Source organism: Neoarius graeffei, chromosome 15 (assembly GCF_027579695.1).
Source record: "Neoarius graeffei isolate fNeoGra1 chromosome 15, fNeoGra1.pri, whole genome shotgun sequence".
Lineage (NCBI taxonomy): Eukaryota > Metazoa > Chordata > Actinopteri > Siluriformes > Ariidae > Neoarius > Neoarius graeffei.
The window spans coordinates 16,479,243-16,496,076 of NC_083583.1; the positions used below are offsets into that span (position 1 = coordinate 16,479,243).

General features: G+C 42.7%; 1 protein-coding gene across 1 annotated transcript in view; it reads right to left on the bottom strand.

Moving 5' to 3' along the window:
* The window catches only part of csnk1g1 (casein kinase 1, gamma 1), a 167,939-nt gene extending 155,933 nt beyond the window's left edge, over positions 1-12,006 (bottom strand). The window contains exon 1 of the mRNA XM_060940932.1: positions 11,809-12,006. The gene's annotated coding sequence lies outside the window, so the exon portion shown is untranslated. The remainder of the gene's footprint in view (positions 1-11,808) is intronic.
* Between the last annotated feature and the right edge of the window lie 4,828 nt (positions 12,007-16,834).

Below are 16,834 nucleotides of genomic sequence, written 5' to 3' on the forward strand. Positions count from 1 at the left end.
CCATTAATTTCTTGTATTAAGTAAAAAAAATAAAATAAAGTGCACACAGTCCTTCACTGTAAACATAACACACTTTCAGTGTTGCCAGATACTGCTGACGTTTTCCAGTCCAAAATATGTTCAAAACCCGCCAAAATGCACTTGAAATCGTCCAATCTGGCAACACGACGCGCATGCTGCTTCTCTTGAACACACGGAAGTAAGGCGGAAGGTAGTTTGTCGACGTCACCTCAAGACGACACCAACGATTGGTCAAATTTGCGGGAAAGTTGCGGTGATTGGATATAATTGCAACACCGCCCTGAATTCGCGGGGATTGGTTGAATTTGCGCTGAAGTTGCAAATCGCAACATCCTGGAGGCTCTGTTTTTTTGCTTGGCCCAGACTTTGTCTCCTCACTCACTGTAGCTTTAGGTACTAAAAACCGATCCATTTTGTCTCTCACGTTGCGCCCCCCCGAAGAACTCTGGCACCCCCAGGGGGGCGCGCCCCACACTTTGAAAAGCCCTGGCTTAGGCCATTCCAAGAAATTTAAATGTTTCCCTTTAAACCACTCCAGTGGAGCTTTAGCAGTATGTTTAGGGTCATTGTCCTGCTGGAACATGAACCTTCGTCCCAGGCCTGTATTTTACAGATGTGAATAAGTTGAACCAGTTTGTCACAAGAATTGTTCCCTTCGCCTTAATATGTAAGTCTTTCTTTCTTATAATGTAAAACCCAAGCTAAAATCAACTTTGATCATGTACAATTCTATATTATTGCCACAAGCCACAGAAATGTATGCTAAAATCCGCAAAACAATAGCCATCCTAAATATTATTTAAGAACTTTGATAGTTTTAGCTGATATTTAGAGAGTTTTTCAAAGGGTTATGGTGGTTAAATTGCTGATTTTCTAAACATACGCCATGTCTATTTCAGACGCGTCACATCCATAACGGAATTTCGTCACATCCATAACGCTGACTTTTCCTTCCGAAACTCTGCATGAAATACAAAATATTTTAAACAAAGATTTTTTAATATTCACCTTGGACCCCTCTATCAAACGGATATCTCCATTTCGACATTAGGTTTACAATTTCACAGAGTTTGATAAAAATGTACAGTCACCCAAGAAAAGTGATACTTTTTCTGTCACATCCATAACGCATCTTTTATTGGCGTTTTCTGGCATGCCCCAGATGTACTATGGGAATTGTTCTTGTTCTATCACTTCTCCAGTATGGTACAGCCTTAAAATATGCAACACCTGTTTAAATACTGGGAGACAATAAAACATGCACTGGGTCATTTGTTGCCATTTTGAGTTCAAGTGTCACGTCCATAACGCTGGAATTGCTCAAAACAGAGAGACTGAGCTGTCTGTCCACAGCAAGCAGCTCCCATTAACCAACTATGTGTAGCTAGTTTTTAGTCTAGATAATCGTATAGGGCCGAGTAAAATTGAAGATCAATTTCACGAGTGATTTCGAAGTTTTGAAAATTTCAAAACTTCGAAATCACTTGTGAAATCGATCTTCAATTTTACGAGGAACCATACGATTACTTGTTTATAATATATAGGGCCAAATTCATACTTCAGAAGCCATTCAAGTTCACATTTGTCATTCACGTTTTCTGAACCAATCAGGGCGCGAGACTATTGCTGTGTTCACATATATACCGGTACGAAAGTGGTATAACTGTATCGATACAAAGTATACCGGTACAGTTTAGTGCATCTGTGTGGTTTTCTTTCACGGTAGTTAAAATGCGCGTGCACGAAATGTTTCCGTGGTTACCGAGTAACTTCCTTCCGAGAATATGGCGGATGAAACAACGTGTGTGTGCTTTTTGTCGTCAGTGTACAGTCTGTATTTCTGGTGGTCATTTATTCAGTCGAATCATATAAAACGCACTGAGAAAGAAACAAAGAAAACAAATCTTCGTTCTTCACTATTTTATTCAGCGAAGACATCGATTGAGGTGTGTGACTTTGCGCATGCGCATTATATTTGTATCGATACAGAACCGCTTCATCTGTCCACACTACAGCGAAGCGCTACAGTACCGATACTGTACCGGTACGAAACCCATACATTTGTGGGTTTCGTACCGATACAGTTATACCGCTACAGTACCGGTATAGTTGCTAGTGTGGACAGGTGTTGCGGTACGAAAGTAGTATCGTATCGGTACAAAATCCCTAGTGTGGACAGGGTATATCTTGCACGTTTGAATCGGTTTCTAAAGCATCTTTCATCATGACACGGCGACACGACACGAGGATTTACATCTTTCAGGATTGATCCTGGATATTTCTCTCGTCTCAGATGCCGATCCAATGCTGCCTGCAGTACTTTAAGGGTTGTTTTACAATCAGGGTACGCAAGCTAAAAATCACATTTAACACTTATTATCTTCAATATCAAAAGGCTTGACTAAATAAACTTGGTTGTTTATTGTAGCCCTGTGATAGCTCTATTTACCATGCAAAAAAAAAAATTTGGTGATAACGTTATTTTTGGTGAATGTATGGCAATGTGTGTCATATTTAGCAAAATTACTCATGTCATTTAGAAAAAGTGCTTTTTTGACCACAGGTAGCTCCAAAAGGGATGCACTTAAATCATTCTTTATACCATAAAACACATATTTGGTTCCATATCATTGGAAACATAGTTAAGTTTTAATGTTGAATGCCAGTAAGTTGTCAGACTATTTTGATCAAATTAGTATGGAATTATGTCAAAAAAAATGTCCTCTCCGAGACAGCTAATTTTTCAATATAAAATAACATATCTAAAATGATTATTTTCATCCTAAAATGTGGTCAAGATATTGGGACATAAGCTACGTTCACACTGCAGGCTCAAGTGACTCAAATCCGATCTTTTCGCCCATATGTGACCTGTATCCGATCTTTTATTGACAATATGAACGACACAGATCCGATTTTTTCAAATCCGACCCAGGCCGTTTGGATATGTGGTCCTAATTCCGATTCCTATCCGCTCTTTTCATATGCGACTTCAGTCTGAACCGCCAGGTCGCATTCATCTGACTTACACGTCATCAACAAGCCACAAACGTCACTATTCTGCGCTGAAGTAGGCGGCGGGTCTCTCAAAAAAAGTTACAACAACATGGCGCATAATCACGGGCGCAGATAGAGGGTGGGACTCGTCCCACCCAGATTTAAATTCACCTCGCTCGGTCCCCCCCACTTATAGGGAGGAAAAAACGTCTATGCTGTCTTTCTTTGCATAAGGCAAACCTCACGGAAAAATCAAAAGACTAATTACCATTCGGTTTATTGAGGTGCACAGCAGTGTATACATAGTTGCAGCAACTCACATAAAACAAAACAAAGACTGATATTCGGTTGGTTGAGCTGCGCGGACTGCGCAGGTTGCGAGCTCGAGCTTGGTTGCTATGGTTACTAACAACAAGTTTGACAGGCATATCGGGGTTGGGGTTGGTTTGCTGGCAGCTTTGTCCCCCCCCAGTTTTTTGTCCCTCCCAGTTCAAAAAACGTATCTGCGCCCCTGCGCATGACATCAATGCGAGGGACGCTTCGGGCTGTGAAGGTTCTGAATCTTCTCAATGGAAGGACGCAGAGGTTAGGGAGCTGATTTCCATTTGGGGGGGATACAGCTATTCAAGCTAGATTGGATGGGTCATACCGCAACCGGGCGGTTTTACTTCCGTAAACACTGGCCACGCTCACTGCGTGTGACGTCGTCGTATCCTGCAATGCGCATGCGGAACACTTTTAGGTCGCTTTTCGTTCATACTGAGGATCACATACAAGTCGCATATATTTGTTAATGTGAACGACCTCACAAAAAAATCGGATTTCACAAAAAAATCAGAATTGAGCATTAAGCCTTGCAGTGTGAACGTAGCGTTAGAGACAACTAACACAAAGCTTACAGCCTTATATTTAAAAGCACTATGGAAGTCGTGGATTCTGAATTGTTAAAAAAAAAAAAAGTCCTCTCCAAGAATCACTTCATTTGTTTCTCCCATCTTATAGCCAAGGATGGCAACAGGAAAATTTTATTTCAGCTGAAACTCTGAACGGGGGTTTCAGGGGGGCGGAGCCTTTTTAGCCTCTTCTACCTATTTTCTAGCCATTTTACATGTATATTGTGTGAAAAATACATGATAAAAATAAGTAAGTATCTAAAAAGTTATTCACCGGCACAACGCAAGGGAGGGCGGCACGGTGGTGTAGTGGTTAGCGCTGTCGCCTCACAGCAAGAAGGTCCTGGGTTCGAGCCCCATGGCCGGCGAGGGCCTTTCTGTGTGGAGTTTGCATGTTCTCCCCGTGTCCGCGTGGGTTTCCTCCGGGTGCTCCGGTTTCCCCCACAGTCCAAAGACATGCAGGTTAGGTTAACTGGTGACTCTAAATTGACCGTAGGTGTGAGTGTGAATGGTTGTCTGTGTCTATGTGTCAGCCCTGTGATGACCTGGCGACTTGTCCAGGGTGTACCCCGCCTTTCACCCGTAGTCAGCTGGGATAGGCTCCAGCTTGCCTGCGACCCTGTAGAAGGATAAAGCGGCTAGAGATAATGAGATGAGATGAGACAACGCAAGGGGGCGTGAAGTCACTAGGAGTAGTTGGTGGGTGTGGTTAGTGGAGTGTTTATCCTCCGGTTACTTATAATGACTAGAACTTTTTTTTTTTATAATGACTAGAACTGGAGTCGTATAGATGTCCGTACTTCCTCAAATCAACCGCTCTTCATGCTGCTCCATCTTCGCTCGTGTTTTTAAAAATGTCGGTCGTGAAAACAAACCAAACCGGGAAAGTAGGGAAGCGGAAGTGCGTGTACAGCGGATGTAGAGTGGACCAATCAGAGCCCTCTTGTTCATTGTTACACTCAATATAGAAGCTTCCGTTGTTCGCGAGACATGTGGTTTCGATACGATTTGACACTAATCTCGGTAGCAGCAATAAAAGTTAGGTACCTAACCCCCCCTAAAACTTTTCTCTACGGATTTAGACGTTCCACAAAAATGATAAAATTGAAATTCAAAACGGCGGATTTCCGCCGTTCAGCGGAAAATTGCCATCCCTGTAGATTACACAAAACTACCATACACATGTCAAAAAATTACCTGAAATCTGTTCTTTAACTTGTCCTTCACTTAAAAACTGGTACAAGAACCAGTTTGAATCAATTTGAATTTTGGACCCCTGTTGCCCCTTTTCCACCAAAGCAGTTCCAGGGCTGGTTCGGGGCCAGTGCTTAGTTTGGAACCGGGTTTTCTGTTTCCACTGACAAAGAACTGGCTCTGGGGCCAGAAAAACCGGTTCCAGGCTAGCACCAACTCTCTGCTGGGCCAGAGGAAAGAACCGCTTACGTCAGCGGGGGGGCGGAGTTGTTAAGACCAGCAACAATAGCAAGACCATGAAAGATCGCCATTTTTAAGCGACGAGAAGCCGCAGCTGTACAAACGCGAAGTCATCCATTATTATTATTGTTGTTGTTGCTGCTGCTGCTTCTTCCGTGTTGTTTTTGCTTCAATATTCGCGCCAAGGTTTATGCAAACGTAGCGACGTAACTGACGTATACAGCGATGTAATGACGTATACAGCAACGTAATGACGTGGCTTCCCTTAGCACCGCGAGCTATGGAAAAGCAAACTGGTTCTCAGCTGGCTCGCAAGTTGAACGAGTTGTGAACCAGCACTGGCCCCGAACCAGCCCTGGAACTGATTTGGTGGAAAAGGGGTAACTGACACAAACTTTGTACCCTGATTGTAAAACAACCCTGAAGAGAATCTGCTTCGTAGTTTTCCCCATCCCCCCCCCACAAAAAAAAATACAAAGCACAGATTTTTTATTCACGGATATGTGGTTTTCCGTGAAATATCAATAGTAAATTAATAAACATATAAATTCAGATAAGATATCTTAATTATGAACTTCAGCAGTCCAAACATTTAATTATTTCAGATTTCTTCATTTTTTTTTTATACGTGATGCATCATCCGTATGAAATCGGCAAGTCCAAGCTGTACAGTATGACCCGGAATAACGTGCTACTACTTGGAAAAAACTTCCATGACTATTCCTAAAGCCTAGGTCACAACCGGACATACGATTTTTTGGCCGTGCGATTTTTGGCGTTTCCCAAATCGCTGCGCTTTTTTTGTTCGTGGAGAAAGACGCACGTTGGCCGTAAGTTTGTCTTGCAACCTGAAAAAAACGTAAGCGCCCGTACAGTTTGTTTGACATGACAAAGAACCTCTGCGGCCAGTCTACGGCTTGAAAATCAGCACGTCACACGTGCGCCCTCCGTGCATTTCACGCGCACCCTCCGGGCGTTTCTCACGTTTTTTGCACGTAGACCGGCCGTCGGAGCACGTACGGCCGGTTGTGACCGAGGCTTAAACTGCATGAGTTTATTTCCCTGAGTGTCAGGACTAACCGATATTATAGTCAGGGATTATAGCTGTGGTGTGACTGTTCCAGACTGGAAATAAATTCAGGCAGAGGTATCGTCAGAGTCGGAGTTATAGTTATCGGTGTGGTGGGACCGGGCCCTGAAACTCATGGCAAATCAACTATGCGGATGATGAAGAGGACTTTCATACCGGATCGCTCGAGGCCCGGGTTAACAACGACCGCCAGTGGAACCATTTCCCAGCAGGGTACCAGTGGAAACTATGATACTGATGTGAAAGGAGGAGAAAGGCAAATTTGAAAGAAACGTGCGAATAGAAAAAAAAGAAAAAGTGTACAAAGACAGTAGTAAGAGCAGCGATGGTGTCTGCTTTGGAGACAGTGGCACTGACAAAACGACAGACCTGGAGGGAGCGGAGCTGAAGATGTTGAGATCTTCATTGGGAGTGACAAAGCTGGACAGGATTAGAAACGAGTATATTAGAGGGACGGCGCATGTAGGACGGCTTGGAGACAAAGTCAGAGAGGCGAGATTGAGACGGTTTGGACAGGTACAGAGGAGAGATCCAGGGTACACTGGGAAAGGAATGCTGGAGATGGAAGAGTTGCCAGGTAGAAGGAAACGAGGAAAACTAAAGATGAGATTTTTGGAAGTGGTGAAGGAGGACATGAGGACGGTTGGTGGGACAGAAAAAGATACAGAGCACAGGATGAGATGGAGGAATGTTACGACGATTTGTTCTGTTACCCTTCAGCCCTCTTTCTAAAACACATGAACGCGCATTGCCTGACTACTGCTGGAGGACAAGTTTATGAGAGCGCACGTTGCGGGGAGGAGTGCAGCACATCGTGGTCATATCCAACAACCTCGTGTCTCATACATATGCCAGAAAAACACCCAACATACGAGTGAGCATAATAAACATAAACAACAATTATGGCTATTGTCAGAACTCGCTAACAAGCTGTCGACTAGCTCTCGAGCTTTTTGAATATGTCTGTCTAACCTTATGGAAGACTCCAGAGTGCACGCAGGTAGACAGGCAGGTTGGCCATCTGATCATTTCATTCGGACAGGGGCTTCAAAGTTTGGGAGAATAGCAGGGTACAAATAATTTACAGCAGGGTGCAAAATGGTAAAATGTCTGCCAGCGGCAGACATAATGCACGCAAAGCGTGCAGGGATATATATGCATGCAAGTACGAATTTTTCATGGGGCGGGATGGTTTGGAACAGGCCATCTAAAATTGGGATAACATTTACCCGGGACGGGTATTTGAGGCGGGTCGTCTAGCTTAAGCTTGATTAGCGTTGTTACGCACAACAGTGTTTCCCACAGAAATTTTGGAGACTATGGGGGAGGCGCAGGGGTTGTTTAAAATTGAGTGATATGTTAAATATCAAGTTATTACTGAAAAACTACTGATTAAAAAACAGACACTGAGAAATGGTCCTATAAACAACTTTACCAATATAAAAGATTACCAGGACTACAAAAATGCAGAAAAATAGGCTTTACTTATCCAAATGCTCCTGTTGGTTCAAAAGTTAAAGTGCAGAGAACCTCACAGCACAACATGAAGTTACCTTCAAATATAATATAAATGCCTCAGCTTTCATGTAAGAAAAAAAAACTATTAATACTAGTACTGTGTGCAGGCAGTCTCTCCTGAAGACTAAATTAAACAATAATTATAAACTAATAAAATAAATGGCTCAGGCTTCATAGAAGAAAAAAAACAATTTGAACAGAATCTCACAGTATGATGCTGAAGCTGCCTAAACAATGGAAAATAAAATACCATTTTGGCAAAAACGTTGGCATCCATTAACTTCTTGTATTAAGTAAAAAAATATGTTGCCAGATACTGCTGACGTTTTACAGCCCAAAATATGTTCAAAACCCGCCAAAATGCACTTAAAACCGCCCAAATTGGGCGGGAAACCGCCCAATCTGGCAACACAGGTGGCAGTAATGGCTGCACTCGTGTCGAGGTTGTAAACACAGTTGATGCGGCAACAGACATACATGACAGTGGATGTAATTTACGTTCACAACTTTTTTTGCTGTCAGAAATATTTAATATCAAATTTTGTGACTCGACTGACAATAGCCGGCGGCATAACAAGCCATAGCCGGCAATTTGCCGCTGGTGACCGGCTACTTTTGAGACCGCTGTTCGGACTGAATAAAATGATTATTTTTTTTTTTTTTTTACAGCTCTGCGACTGCCACAAATAATGGATGTAAACAGAATTTCAAAATATAACAAATGCTTTTTAAAATAAATACCTCCCCTGCCTTTAAACGCAATACGCCGATGTTCCACAAAAGAACCTTTCCTATGATTTGTATTCAACAAACCGTTAAAATCAATTCGCTCTTGAGCTTGGAGAAAATCCGAACGTCCGCGCCATTATTTGGCAGAACGTTCGAAAACAAAAATAATCCACGGTTGCAGGCGTAGTTATGCTTATCGCCCTGTTATGCTTCATCCGGCGATGAAAACAACAAAATCCGGAGCTTGTTTTGTTACCGTATGAAACCTTGACTTTTATATTATACATGTTCACACATGAGATATAACACGTTATCAGTGTCTCAGGAGTGGCACTAAGCAAGAGCGCTGGCTCGAGTACGTCGTTAAAACTGTGAATGTGCTGACTCATGAAATCCGAGAGCCGGTTTGGTCAAAAAGTTCATTATCCCAGGTTTACCGAGTAACATCTGAGAAACAGGATGGGTTTTACAGTCCACAAAAGAAACTGTTAAGGGATACATTACGTTTCATTACATTACAGGGATTTAGCAGACGCTCTTATCCAGAGCGACGTACAACATACCCAGAGCAGCCTGGGGAGCAGTTGGGGGTTTGGTGCCTTGCTTAAGGGCACTTCAGCCATTCCTGCTGGGCCAGGGAATCGAACCGACAACCTTTCGGTCCCAGAATTTCTTCCCTAACCATTAAGGCTTCCTTTCTATAATAAATATATAATAAGGGATGTCTCTGGATGGGCAAAAATATACTTCCTGATGCACACGTGAGAAATTCCTGCACTTCTCAGTGCAGCCATTAAAACGCTGACCTGAAGTCATTAACCTTTACAGGACGGATTATCTCAGGAGGAAGCCCGGCATCCCGGATGGAGTCCTACAGAGACCCTCTCTGCAAGGAAGATCTGCCATGATGGAGGCTGATTTAACACTGAACACACCTCAGATTAGGGCGGCACGGTGGTGTAAGTGGTTAGCACGGTCGCCTCGCAGCAAGAAGGTTCTGGGTTCGAGCCCAGCGGGCAGCGGGGGCCTTTCTCTGCGGAGTTTGCATGTTGTCTGCGTGGGTTTCCTCCAGGTGCTCCGGTTTCCCCCACAGTTCAAAGACATGCAGTTAGGTTAAAGGGCATATTCTGGACCAATTTCGGGGGGTTTTTTATATGAATGTCCCTTTACACACTCATCCATTAGAGCAATTTGGCACAAGGCCATCTGTCTACAGCAGAAAAAAATTAAATAACAAAACGCATCTGGAAAAATCCCAAGGGAGTCTGGAGCCAGATTCGTGACGTCACCTGCGGAAGCGCCAGCAGGCTGCGTGAGCTTACACGGTTTCAGTGCACAGCCTGTGTAGACCAAGCGCTCCCATTTCTCTCTCATTGTCTGGTCTTTTGGGAAACGATGAGTACTAATCCTATAATGATTGGTGTTGCTACACCCTCCTACGATACATCTGTTAACCATTTTAATAATTGCGCGATAACGTTGAAGAAATTTGCAGAAAACCACCAGGTCGTTTTCTCAAACAAACCAGCACTGATGTAGGATTCAGAGGGCGGCGTCCCGCACGCGACGTCACGAAAATCAATGTTTGCCGGGAAATCCAAACGCCAAGTTTTTTCAGAGGCGGACCAATTCGCCTCAAATGGCTCGATTTCAACTGAATTTTTCTGGTATTGCGCAAGGTAAAAAAAAAATTGCAGAGAATGCAGAATGTGACAGATATTTGACCAAAGTTTAATATAAAATAGGAGGATTACATTGATCCTGGGGCGGCACGGTGGTGTAGTGGTTAGCGCTGTCGCCTCACAGCAAGAAGGTCTGGGTTCGAGCCCCGTGGCCGGCGAGGGCCCTTCTGTGTGGAGTTTGCATGTTCTCCCCGTGTCCGCGTGGGTTTCCTCCGGGTGCTCCGGTTTCCCCCACAGTCCAAAGACATGCAGGTTAGGTTAACTGGTGACTCTAAATTGACCGTAGGTGTGAATGTGAGTGTGAATGGTTGTCTGTGTCTATGTGTCAGCCCTGTGATGACCTGGCGACTTGTCCAGGGTGTACCCCGCCTTTCGCCCGTAGTCAACTGGGATAGGCTCCAGCTTGCCCGCGACCCTGTAGAACAGGATAAAGCGGCTAGAGATAATGAGATGAGATGAGACATTGATCCTGCGCCTGAATTTACCCGTGACATGCACTTTAACGTGGGGCGGCCTTGGGCTGAAGTGCCCTTGAGCAAGGTACCGAACCCCTGACTGCTCCCCGGGCGCTGTAGCGTGTGTTCACTGCTTCAGATGGGTTAAATACAGAGGATGAATTTCACTGTGCTTGAAGTGTGAATGTGACAAATAAAGGCTTCTTCTTCACCAAGGTTTGAGGATGAAGAGGATTTCTTGCAACCTGTCAAATTCACTCATCACTTGCTTTCTATTCATTTTTTTTTCTTAAAAATGCTCACTCAGTCAGTAATGTTCTTGTAATCAAATAAAAAGGTGTCCAATACACACACACACACACACTATCATGCTCAAGTCCCCCCAGGACAAAAGCCCTTCTGAATGGCAATGCAGTCTGTTGTATGAGCAGCTCAGTGGCCGAATTCCAAACCGCTCGGATCTGAACACGGAGTCCCCTACATAGGGCGTTTAAACCATTATCTCGTAGTCTTTATAGTGCGCCTATCTAGGGAGCGCGGTGCAATTTGGAACTCGGTTTGTACAAGCTATAATACAAGAAACGCACAAGCCGGGAGATATTAATCTTTCCACCCATATAACTCGGAGAAAGACCGAGTCACGAAAATAATACCACGACTTTATATTCGTCACAATAAATATTAATAAATTCAACAGAAATAATTCAGCTTCCTGCTGTCGAAGTGTAACGGACGCATTCGCAGAAATGTTCCTGTTAGTGTTCATGTTAACGTTAGCTGACATCTTATTAGTCCCGTCAGGTCCAGTCCGGAGATGAACCAGCAGTTCGTTAACCTCTGACTCGCACTTCTTCACCGCTGATAAACACAGATAAATAACACACTTGTCACTCAGGAGCTCTTTAGCAAGCTAGCCAGTGCTAGCCAACTGTTAGCTTGCTAGCTAGCAACCTAGCAGCTCGTCAGTCAGCGGCGCTCTAATGACTTACTTCCACAGCCTCTGGATTAGAGCTGGTGATGTCGGACGGATAAATTACTCCTTTAATCGCCTTCTCAGGTTTCGGGGTTTTCTTTAGGTGGAATATCCTGAATTTAAAAAAAAAACAACTTATATCCTTCTAGGTAGCGGCTACTTTTCCTCCTTTTCTTTAGTGTTCTCCAAGTAACGTGAACCAGGGCTAACCAGACCGACTTCCGGTCAGCGAGCCGCACCGGAATTCAAAATAAAAGTCTCAAGCTATAATAATATGAACATAATTTAATTCATGCTTCTTCTTTAACGACTGAAATTCATTTATTTATCACGACACAATTTACATCTGATAAATACTTAAATATCGAGCAAGGATTTAACGGTGTATACTAATTGCATGTATGCTGTTAATGATAATGATAATAATAAGAACAATAATAAAACATTAATAATTATAATAGTAAAGCTATTACTATTAATTATATTTTCATCATCAACGTTCCTCTTCCTATTATTATTATTATTATTATTGAAATACAATATAATATAATTTATTTATTATAATGTGTTATATAACTTATTATTTTAATAAGTCATATTTTTACAATATTTATTTAAGAAATTAAAATTTTATTTTGATACAAAATTATTGTATTATAATTAATATTATTAACATTTTATTAATAGTGTATTATATAAATTATAACAAATATAAAACTATATTATTATAATTGTTCATTGTAATATAATTTATATAATAATAATAATAATAATAATAATAATAATAATGTGTTATTGATAATAAATAAACAGCGCCCTCTGTTGGAGAACTAGTCAATATATTAATCCTCCACAATTGGGTTTGTTTGTTTGTTTGTTTGTTTGTTTGTTTTTGTGACATACAGTATAAAGAAATTTGTATATTCCTTGGACTACCGTGGAGAGAACCCTAAAGTTAGAACCCTAAACCTAAAATCAAATATATTATTTTTTTACCTACCTTTCAATTTTAAACATTGTTAACTCAAACTGTAACGTCCAAAAGTCAAATCATGTATCTGGACCTCAGCAGCACTTGCCATTGTTTGATGGGTGAATCGTCAAGAAATCGATTCTTCATGAGTGATTTGTTTAAATAAGTATGTTTGACAAATTCGTACTTGTGGCAGCACGGTGGTGTAGTGGTTAGCGCTGTCGCCTCACAGCAAGAAGGTCCGGGTTCGAGCCCCGTGGCCGGCGAGGGCCTTTCTGTGCGGAGTTTGCATGTTCTCCCCGTGTCCGCGTGGGTTTCCTCCGGGTGCTCCGGTTTCCCCCACAGTCCAAAGACATGCAGGTTAGGTTAACTGGTGACTCTAAATTGACCGTAGGTGTGAATGTGAGTGCGAATGGTTGTCTGTGTCTATGTGTCAGCCCTTTGATGACCTGGCGACTTGTCCAGGGTGTACCCCGCCTTTTGCCCGTAGTCAGCTGGGATAGGCTCCAGCTTGCCTGCGACCCTGTAGAACAGGATAAAGCGGCTAGAGATAATGAGATGAGATGAGAAATTCGTACTTGTCTCATGAAGCTATCAATGACACCATGTTATAAAGTTTTATTCTATGATTAGACTGGAGTATAAATGTGATCCTCACTACAGTAGGCTACTATCATAACCAAAAAGTGGTGACAAAGTGGTGATAATAACAAAACAAAGTGGTGGTAATAACATGTGACTCTACTGTAGACTGCTGCAGAGGGATGATAGATGAGAGGGCAATAAACTTGAGCAATGCTTTATATCATTATACCAATGGCATCATGAGAAACACACACACACACACACACACTTAAAAGGCAGATGAGCTCATGATTTTTTTTAACGTATTTCAAGTCCACAATGCTCTACTTTGTTCCTGTCACGTTTCCTGCAAATAACAAATGAAAAACAAAGCTTGTCACCCTTTTGTTCAAAATGTTAAAAAAAAATACTGAAATTATGTTTTGATCATCTGTCCTTCTGTGTAATTTGTACTTTGAGTGGACAATGCGTGCTTAGCCAATATACTTTTAGTTTCTCTTTCAAAGGTATTTTCTGGGGGGAGGATGGAGTAAATAATGCACATTGTTTGTGTTTATTACAACAGTGACTGTATTCCTTCTCAGTCACCACTGATGATGTATTAAAGACGAGGTGGGCTGAAATGTACTGATGAAGCTACAGTCTGGGCTTTAAAGAAAGCAGCCCCAGAAGCATGTCTTTACTTCTTGATGGTGCTGTTGCACTTGTTTCTACCAAACAAACAAACAAATCCAAATTAACCCACCTTAAAACATTTGTTAAGAGCAAATAATCTGATCTGGATGCCAAATATAATGCTGTTTTATCTTTAAAGGACAGTAGAGACTTATACCTTGTGATGATGATGAGGATGATTAAACAATACTACTACTACTACTAATAATAATAATAATAATACAGTTTTATTTATAGAGAACACAAGTGCTGTACAATCAAGCGCTAAAACATTTCCTGATGAAAACTAATGCAATAAAATGCACAAGGATACAATAAAAGGTGAAGCACACAGAGGAAGTAGATATACGTACAAAAGCATTAAGGAGATTCAAAGTGCACAGAGATACAAGAAAATGAAATATATCTCATCTCCTCTCATTATCTCTAGCCGCTTTATCCTGTTCTACAGGGTCGCAGGCAAGCTGGAGCCTATCCCAGATGACTACGGGCGAGAGGCAGGGTACACCCTGGACAAGTCGCCAGGTCATCACAGGGCTGACACATAGACACAGACAACCATTCACACTCACATTCACACCTACGCTCAATTTAGAGTCACCAGTTAACCTAACCTGCATGTCTTTGGACTGTGGGGGAAACCGGAGCACCCGGAGGAAACCCACGCGGACAACATGCAAACTCCACACAGAAAGGCCCTCGCCGGCCCCGGGGCTCGAACCCAGGACCTTCTTGCTGTGAGGCGACAGCGCTAACCACTACACCACCATGCCGCCAAAATGAAATATATAAAACATATAAATAATTCAAAGAATCAAGATAATACAAAGAATTTGACAGTCATAAAAGAGAAATAAAATGTACCAAAACAGAGGAAGTACCTTGTTGTTATCTGTTTGCACATCACACTACAATCATCTGCATTACTGTTGTATCTGCTGCTATTGGTCATTTGCACTACTGCTCATATACACCTCATAAGCTCCTCTTCTAAGCACAAGATATTGTACTGTATTTGTACTACTGCTATTTTGTACATCGTTTGATTTTAGAGTGTATTTTTACCTATATTATATATATATTTTTTCTTTATATAAATATTTATCTGATTTTACAAGTAAGGTGGGGGCGGCACGGTGGTGTAGTGGTTAGCGCTGTCGCCTCACAGCAAGAAGGTCCGGGTTCGAGCCCCGTGGCCGGCGAGGGCCTTTCTGTGCGGAGTTTGCATGTTCTCCCCGTGTCCGCATGGGTTTCCTCCGGGTGCTCCGGTTTCCCCCACAGTCCAAAGACATGCAGGTTAGGTTAACTGGTGACTCTAAATTGAGCGTAGGTGTGAATGTGAGTGTGAATGGTTGTCTGTGTCTATGTGTCAGCCCTGTGATGACCTGGCGACTTGTCCAGGGTGTACCCCGCCTTTCGCCTGTAGTCAGCTGGGATAGGCTCCAGCTTGCCTGCGACCCTGTAGAACAGGATAAAGCGGCTACAGATAATGAGATGAGATGAGAAACAAGTAAGGTGAGAGAGAAACGGCATTTCGATTCTCCTACACTACTGTTCAAAAGTTTGGGGTCACTTTGAAATGTCCTTATTTTTGAAAGAAAAGCACTGTTCTTTTCAATGAAGATCACTTTAAACTAATCAGAAATCCACTCCATACATTGCTAATGTGGTAAATGACTATTCTAGCTGCAAATGTCTGGTTTTTGGTGCAATATCTCCATAGGTGTATAGAGGCCCATTTCCAGCAACTCTCACTCCAGTGTTCTAATGGTACAATGTGTTTGCTCATTGCCTCAGAAGGCTAATGGATGATTAGAAAACCCTTGTACAATCATGTTAGCACAGCTGAAAACAGTTGAGCTCTTTAGAGAAGCTATAAAACTGACCTTCCTTTGAGCAGATTGAGTTTCTGGAGCATCACATTTGTGGGGTCGATTAAATGCTCAAAATGGCCAGAAAAATGTCTCGACTATATTTTCTATTCATTTTACAACTTATGGTGGCAAATAAAAGTGTCATGGAAAACACAAAATTGTCTGGGTGACCCCAAACTTTTGAACGGTAGTGCATATGTCCTGAATATACAGTGAAGTGACAATAAAAATCTTTGAATCTTGAGTGGCGGCACGGTGGTGTAGTGGTTAGCGCTGTCGCCTCACAGCAAGAAGGTCCGGGTTCGAGCCCCGTGGCCGGCGAGGGCCTTTCTGTGCGGAGTTTGCATGTTCTCCCCGTGTCCGCGTGGGTTTCCTCCGGGTGCTCCGGTTTCCCCCACAGTCCAAAGACATGCAGGTTAGGTTAACTGGTGACTCTAAATTGACCGTAGGTGTGAGTGTGAATGGTTGTCTGTGTCTATGTGTCAGCCCTGTGATGACCTGGCGACTTGTCCAGGGTGTACCCCGCCTTTCGCCCGTAGTCAGCTGGGATAGGCTCCAGCTTGCCTGCGACCCTGTAGAACAGGATAAAGCGGCTACAGATAATGAGATGAGATGAATCTTGAGTGAATCAAACGATTCAAAAGTTCGACACGAAAGAATCGAATCAATTAAATGACTCATCACTCATGACTCACGAGTCATGACTCACATCCCAATCCCAGTGCGTGCTCGTGATGTGTCATTTCGTTGAGGCGTTTAGGGATCCGAAAGAGTCGACTCTGATTCAAGAGCTGAGTCGAATATTCTCAGCGTGCGGTTGTGCCGCCCCCCCCCCAGTGTTGAGTTGACCTCTAGAGGACGCTGTTAGACTTTAATGGTGGAGTTGCCTGTTGCTAATGAGCAGTATTGTGTGTTTGTTTGTGTAAGATCTGTGA